The following is a 7,893-nucleotide window of genomic DNA, read 5'->3' on the forward strand; positions in this document are numbered from 1 at the left end:
TTATAATGCAAAAATGTGATGTTATACCATCTGAACACCACCCCCTCTCCCTCATCAGTCATCACACACCGTCACAAAATTACGGACCCCCTCCCCCTATGAGTGTGACGTCATTTATGGACGACCCCTTAACTCACAATCATAGTCAGCTACCACACTGCAGTGTTTCTCAAACATGACAATATTTTCAAGATTATTTTTTTTTCGCCAATTTTGCAGCTTCGATAAAATAAAATGCCGGAGATTATTATGAAAAGAGATCATATTCGTTCATTTTCCATGAAGCTTTAGGTTAAGCTTATGTTGATGTTCGAATATATCTGCTGGTATGATACTCTCTCCAACTAGTCTTTGTCGTTAAAGTATATCAAAAGGTCTCGTTTCCCTTGCACTTCCTTAGACAACTTGCTTCATCTTTTAAATCAAAAGCTCGATTCACATTTTCTTTTGACAGCTAGCGTACTGTGGTATAGACAAGTGTGGGCCCTGCTAGGGGGGGGGGGGGATACCTACAATCTACCCTTCTAGGCTTAACTAATCTGTCCGGTCAGTGCAACCGTGGTAGAACCCACAGTGGTTAAACCCTAACCTTAGTCTAAATAATAAGCTACTAAAATAAAACAAAACTTTTAACAATTTAATAAAATTTATTGCATGGAACCAAAAGTTATAAAAAAAGAACAGATAAAAACTGACAAAACAGAACCAAACGAAACAAACTTTTTACATCAAACAAAACACCCAATTTCGGACTACGTCCAGGACTAAGACGAACACAAAATAAATACGACTGGATGGTGCGAATTTGCTATTCTTTTCACTGGATGACCAGAGAGACTGCCTGCTCTCTTCACCGCGGCTTTCCACACAAAAGACAGAGTTGAACAAGCCGGAAACCGACTTCCCCACACCTCACACACTACTCGTAAACAAATAGTCCCTAATTCACGGATAACAAACCAAACACGACGAAACATGCAACAGAATATTATAAAAAGACACTTAATATAAACAATGACAACAATATAAACGAAATATATATAAACTAGCTATAACCAGGGACATAAACAGTGAGACAGCGGCGCCATAATACGGGACTACACAACTAAAAATTACGAACAATTTACGACATGAAACGAAACGATACATTCGCCTTCTAAGTTACAAATAATAAAAATACACTCCAGCCGCTCACATACACGCCCCTTAAAGCTTGCGGTCACCGCAAGCTAACAAACTTGAAAAAAACAGCCCACCGGGCACAATCATAAATTTTACAAAAAAACAATCTTTGCCAGAAAATCAGCCCACAGGGCATAATCATATATGTTACAAAAAAAACAAAAAACTTTGCAAAAGAACTTGCAAAAAAATCAGCCCACAGGGCACAATCATAAATTTTACAAAAAAACACTGTCAAAAAAAATCAGCCCACAGGACACAATCACAAGTCTGGCCTACTAGGGACTCTGCGCTCCCTGACCGACCTACGCAGAGGTATGTCAGGTACTGTGGGGTTACCGGCTGCTCGGGCCCCCGGCAATTGGATCTTATAAATTATGTGGCTGTAGCCTGGAGTAGCCGGCGGTATCACTTTGACCGGCCTTGGGGAGGGTGGTTGAGCCCGGGGAGGCACATATCTCCTGATCTGGGTGCTGGCCACCCGGCGGGTGCCAGAAGGGCCATCTTTCTTTTTAATGGCGTAACACCCGCCGGTGATCGGAGGTACTTCGACCACGACGTAAACTGTCGGGTCGTCCAGGTCTGCCATTTTGCGTCTGCCTAGTGGGGGTTGTCTCAGAAGGACCAGATCGCCTATGGCCAGTTCAGCTACAGGTGCCTTTTTGACCTGCTTGTCCTTCTTGCTCGACTCTGTCTGGGGGCATCCCCCAGCACCACCACCCGGTGCCTTAATTAAGGATGGGTTAGGTGGAACCATTGCCTCTAGTTCCTCAGATTGGTCCACCTTTATACTGGTTATGCTGGCCTGTAGGCAGGATGTTGGGCCTGATACCACTGACGGATCTGGGTGAAAAGGTTGGTCTAATGGCTGTACCACCTTGTCGTCCTTCATTCCGGGGTCTCCTTCCGTCGCCTGAATGGTTGGTACACTCTTGGCAGACAACAGAGTCCTTTCGCGGGGGCGGAGGACATTGTCCCTTCGCCATACCTTCGGTGTCACCCCTGGAGGCTTGATCAGGTGGGCCAATGTGGTCAGGTCCTGGAGAACGTTCATGCCCAACAAACAGGGTGGAGCTGAGCCACCCACTGGATCCTTTATCACAAGGAACCCCTTGTCGCGTATTTCTTCCTTATTGACCTCCAGGTCAGTAAAAAAATAGCCACTGTATGGGATGGCCAAACCATTTGCTGCCCTCAGGGACAGGGGTGTGTCTGTTCTTAGGATAATGTTCTGGGGGCTACTGTTAAAAAATGTTTCAGTGACCGTGCTGACTTGTGAACCACTGTCTATAACGGCCGTCACCGGTACACCTTGTAAATACACAGTCAGGGTGGGGCACTGTCCAGCCAGCTTGTGAATGGTGGAGCTTGGGCTCAGCCCACCAGCAGTAGTAAGACTCTGAATCACTGCGGCCTCCTGCTTCTTTGAGTTTCGACAATTGCGGGCGAGGTGACCTTGCTGGTTACAATTGTAACACATTCTTGTTTCCGCCTCTGGGCGTCGGCGGGGTACCCTTCGGCTAGATGACACTTGAGGGTTCTGTGCCAACTGAGTCAACAGAGCCGATAGCTGCTCTGCGAGCTTGTCCACCCTGTCTTCCAGCTTAGACCTGGGCAGGGTGGGTTCTTCCTTGGGGCGGGCATGTAGAGCTGCCACATAGGCAGGTTCTGTCCCTGGGTCCTCGTCTCCAGACCATCGAATGGCCGCATCCCGTATGGCCAGGAAGGGGATCTTAGGGTCCCTGAAAACTAGTTCTTGCAACTGACGTCTGACTGAGGACTGGCTCAGCTTTTCCATAAACTGGTCCCTTAGGAACTCAGCATTCGTCTGAGGGACCTGCAGGGTGCCCTGTCTGGCAACAAGGGCCTTGAAGGCCCTGTGCAGGCGGTACGAGTAGGCCCTCACCGACTCGTGTTGGCCCTGCACAACCATTTGGAGTTGCGCCATTAGCTGGGAGACGCTCCTCTTCTCCCCATAGACTTCTCGGAGGAGCCTGATGGAGGCCTCTGGGTCACGTTGCAGGTCATCTCCCCTGCAGCTCAGTTCTTCTCTCACAGCTTCCCCCAGGTACTGCCAGAGAAGGTCCTTCCTCTCTTCCACTGAGACGTCTCTTCTGGCCCTCCAGAGAGACTGGACCTCGTCAATGAATCGTTCCACCTCATAGCCGTGGCTGTCCCCATGAAACTTCCGGATGAGGATCTCCCTGGGTGGAACGATGCTGATGGTTTGTGCCACCTCCGCCATCTCGTCCGAATTGGGTGTTAAGACTACAAACAATTCCTACACTAAACAAAAACTAAACACATATGGTTCCAAAAAGGGCCTATCAAAACAAAAAAATTTATCTAAGCTACACTAGCCCTAAAAGAAAAACAAAAAATTAACTAGACTAAAGCACTGACCCCACTCGTGCTACCAATTTGTGGGCCCTGCTAGGGGGGGGGATACCTACAATCTACCCTTCTAGGCTTAACTAATCTGTCCGGTCAGTGCAACCGTGGTAGAACCCACAGTGGTTAAACCCTAACCTTAGTCTAAATAATAAGCTACTAAAATAAAACAAAACTTTTAACAATTTAATAAAATTTATTGCATGGAACCAAAAGTTATAAAAAAAGAACAGATAAAAACTGACAAAACAGAACCAAACGAAACAAACTTTTTACATCAAACAAAACACCCAATTTCGGACTACGTCCAGGACTAAGACGAACACAAAATAAATACGACTGGATGGTGCGAATTTGCTATTCTTTTCACTGGATGACCAGAGAGACTGCCTGCTCTCTTCACCGCGGCTTTCCACACAAAAGACAGAGTTGAACAAGCCGGAAACCGACTTCCCCACACCTCACACACTACTCGTAAACAAATAGTCCCTAATTCACGGATAACAAACCAAACACGACGAAACATGCAACAGAATATTATAAAAAGACACTTAATATAAACAATGACAACAATATAAACGAAATATATATAAACTAGCTATAACCAGGGACATAAACAGTGAGACAGCGGCGCCATAATACGGGACTACACAACTAAAAATTACGAACAATTTACGACATGAAACGAAACGATACATTCGCCTTCTAAGTTACAAATAATAAAAATACACTCCAGCCGCTCACACAAGCAAAACCTAGTGATCAGAATTCATGTCTAAGCGCCATTTCAAAAAAAAAGTCGGGTTAGATGCCTGCAGTGTTTCTTCCAGACTTTTTTCTCGGGGGGGGGGGGGGGGGTACTTGATATTTTCGGGGGCGGTCAACATTTTCAGGGGGGTGGGGCGGACACTATTAAAAGTAAATTTTTACTATATAAATTCTATCTCGTTCGGAGGGGGGGGGTAGATGCCTGGAAGAAACTCTGGATGCCTGGAAGAAACTCTGCTGACGAGGGCATACAGTGGATTCCCGTTGGTTAGAAAGCTAAATTTTTACTTTTTTTTCTGACAGCCCGATTTTGACCCAAACATAGATGGCAAACAATTTCACTATCTTCAACATGCAGGGTTTGATGACATTTTCTCCTATTGTGTTTTTTTTTATATTGCTTGGCAATTTCTAATGCGACTGCATAGGATGCTTGCACTAATGCTGTGTTTCCTTGGTGAAAACATCCTGTTCGATCAAGTCTATGACGTTCGCAACTAGCTTTATGCCGACGAAAGAACTTCATATATTTTTTTATGTGTTTTGAATGACTCTTCTCAAAATGACGTTTTAGCTATATGAAGGTTTCATAGGCTCTAGAACAACTTTGCACAGTACGCATTGTTTCTTCTCTATTTTATTTTCATTGATGTTAGTAGAACCAAATTTAAGATATTCTTTTAAATATTTATGTTTGTTTTTTTCATTGCTAGGGTTTTGTCTACCATTTGGCGACCCTCCTCCCCTTCAGAAAGCCCTTGATCGCGACCCTGGGGTCGAGACCCCAACAGTTTGGGAACCCATGCATTAGAGCAAAACGCTTGTGATGCTATAAATAACTGCATAGGATGATAAGTCGTTGAAAGAGAATAATCTTTATCGTCAATAACTAAAGGTACATTTAAAAAAAAACTCTTTTTTTCAAGCTTAGTTGATTTTGCAGCAAAATATCGCTGTGTATGTAGCCACTTAGCCCAAGTATTGTACGTATCTTATATAGGCCCTATGTACCCTAATTAAAACACAATTAGCGCAGGATGGTTTATTTTTTTGTTATTACATACAGTAGCGTAGCGAGGGGGGGGGGGGGCGGGGGGGGGACATATGTCCCCGGGCGCCGACCTTAGGGGGCGCCAAAATGGGTTGGAAAAATAAATTGAAAGGTTCAGGGGGTGCAAATCGAAATCTCGAGGGGGGGGGGTGCAAATCGAAAGTTTGAGGGGGGGGGTGCAAATCGAAATCTGGGGGGTGCAAATCGAAAAGTTTGTCCCCGGGCGCCGGGAAGGGTCGCTACGCCTCTGATTACATATGATGGTAGGGTGGTAGAGAACAATTTATAGGCATCACATTGGGAGAGACTGGGTGACACGCACAGCCTATGCCAGTTCTGGAAAAGGTATTCAGTGGACACTCACGGGGAAACTAGAAGATCTGGAGTTTGCAGATGACCTTGCCTTACTCTCGCACAGGCTACAGGACATGCAAGAAAAAGTTGATGCATTAGGAGCCATCTCGCAGCGCATAGGTCTCAAGATCAACAAAGAAAAGACAGAAATGATGAGAATTAACAATAAACAGGAGGCTCCAGTGACAATAGACGGAAGACAGGTAAATGATGTGCAAGAGTTTGTCTACCTTGGCAGCAAGATCAGCAAAACGGGAGGCACAGAGGAGGACATACGCGCTAGAGTTAATAGAGCCCGCTGCGCTTTCACAGTCCTGCGACCCATATGGAAAATTCGGCCATCTCCATTACCACAAAAATTAGGATATTTAACTCTAATGTCAAGGCAGTTCTGCTGTATGGAGCAGAGACATGGAGAGTCTCCAAGGCAAGCACAGCAAAGATACAGACCCTCATGAATAGATGCCTTAGACAGATACTGAAACTGAGATGGCAGGACAAAGTGCCGAACTTGGAACTATGGAGGAAAGCTAGGCAGGAGCCTATTGGTGTGCAAATAAGAAGGAGGAAGTGGCGCTGGGTGGGTCACACACTGCGAAAGGCTCACACAAATGTTACACGCCAAGCGCTTGAGTGGAACCCTCAGGGAAAGCGGAAGAGAGGGCGCCCAAGACAGACCTGGAGGCGGAGTCTTCTTGAAGAACTGAAGCCAACAGGGATGTCTTGGGAGATGTCAAAATTAGCCGAGGATAGGAAGAAATGGAAGGAAATGGTGGAGGCCCTATGCTCCATAAGGAGCAAAGAGGACTAAGTGAAGTGACATTGGGAGAGGGAAGGGTGCGGTTCGCACCGGGTGGCGCCAATTTTAGGGGTAAACAAAATCGAAATTTTTAAAATGTACCATCAAAATGTTTTATCCATTAAAAGTAAAAAATAAATAAAAATAATTGTAGGGCAGGTGGTTGACACCAAATCGATATTGATAAATTATTTTAGGGGTCCGGCGAGCAGTAGCGTAGCGAGGGGGGGGGGGACATATGTCCCCGGGCGCCGACCTTAGGGGGCGCCAAAATGGGTTGGAAAAATAAATTGATAGGTTGAGGGGGGGGTGCAAATCGAAATCAATCGAAAGTTTAAGGGGGGGGGGGGTGCAAATCGAAATCTTGAGGGGGGGGTGCAAATCGAAAAGTCTGTCCCCGGGAAGGGTCGCTACGCCTCTGCCGGCGAGACCCTCAGTTATCGCACTGGGTGATAAGTACCCGACCTAGTGACGACACCGATCGGCATTATTTTATTTTAATGTATGTTATTTGAGTGATAGATTAGTAGTGTTGATCAGTTGTATTTTGAATGGTTACATTAGTAACAGACTACGGTTGAGGGTATATGTAACTGGGTTACATATGAGGGCGAAGGAGGCGGACTCTTGTGACGATGTAGAGTGTGACGAGGAAACTGTAATGTCACACTTTGGATTTTTAAATAGAAATCTGGTTATTTTTAAATTGAATTTGTTGCTTTCTTTTTGTCCCTTAAAAAAGATCAATGCGGCCAACATAATCTTGATCTCGATTTGCTTGTAAAATTCTCAAATAGGCCTGAGTTCTTTCAAATTAAGTAGACCCTGGATATGTATGTTATGTTAATCCCATACTATTTTTGAGGTCTATTAAACCTACTTTTAACAATATAATTTTTAGCGAAATGTTTTTTATTTAGTAGATTAATAGTCAGGATACATTTTCTAATGCAATCAGCAGTGTTTCCTCGTGATGTATGACTAATTATGTATGATGTATGACTGTAGATTGTAGATAGAAATAATAAAATCTAGATCTAGTCTAGTCTAGATCTAAAAATAGGTTCTTTTAAAATGTTTTATCGACGGTTCATGTCATGTGGAGTGTTAAAATAAAATAAAGGCCTCCTATAACAAATTTAAAACTGCATTTAGTAGCCTACGCATAGCCCAGTTATAGTTTTATAAATAAAAATAAACTACATAAATTACAAAATTCACTTTTAATTTTAAGCTTAAACTTGAATAATAAGCAAAAAATTAATTAGGTCATTAAGAACCTAGATCTATTTATAAATTAATTTGGGGAAATCCGTCTACAAAGAGGCTGATTAAATCACATGACGAC

This window comes from Physella acuta, unplaced genomic scaffold (genome assembly GCF_028476545.2).
Source record: "Physella acuta isolate Inbredline_101_S28 unplaced genomic scaffold, ASM2847654v3 ptg000017l, whole genome shotgun sequence".
Classification (NCBI taxonomy): Eukaryota; Metazoa; Mollusca; class Gastropoda; family Physidae; genus Physella; species Physella acuta.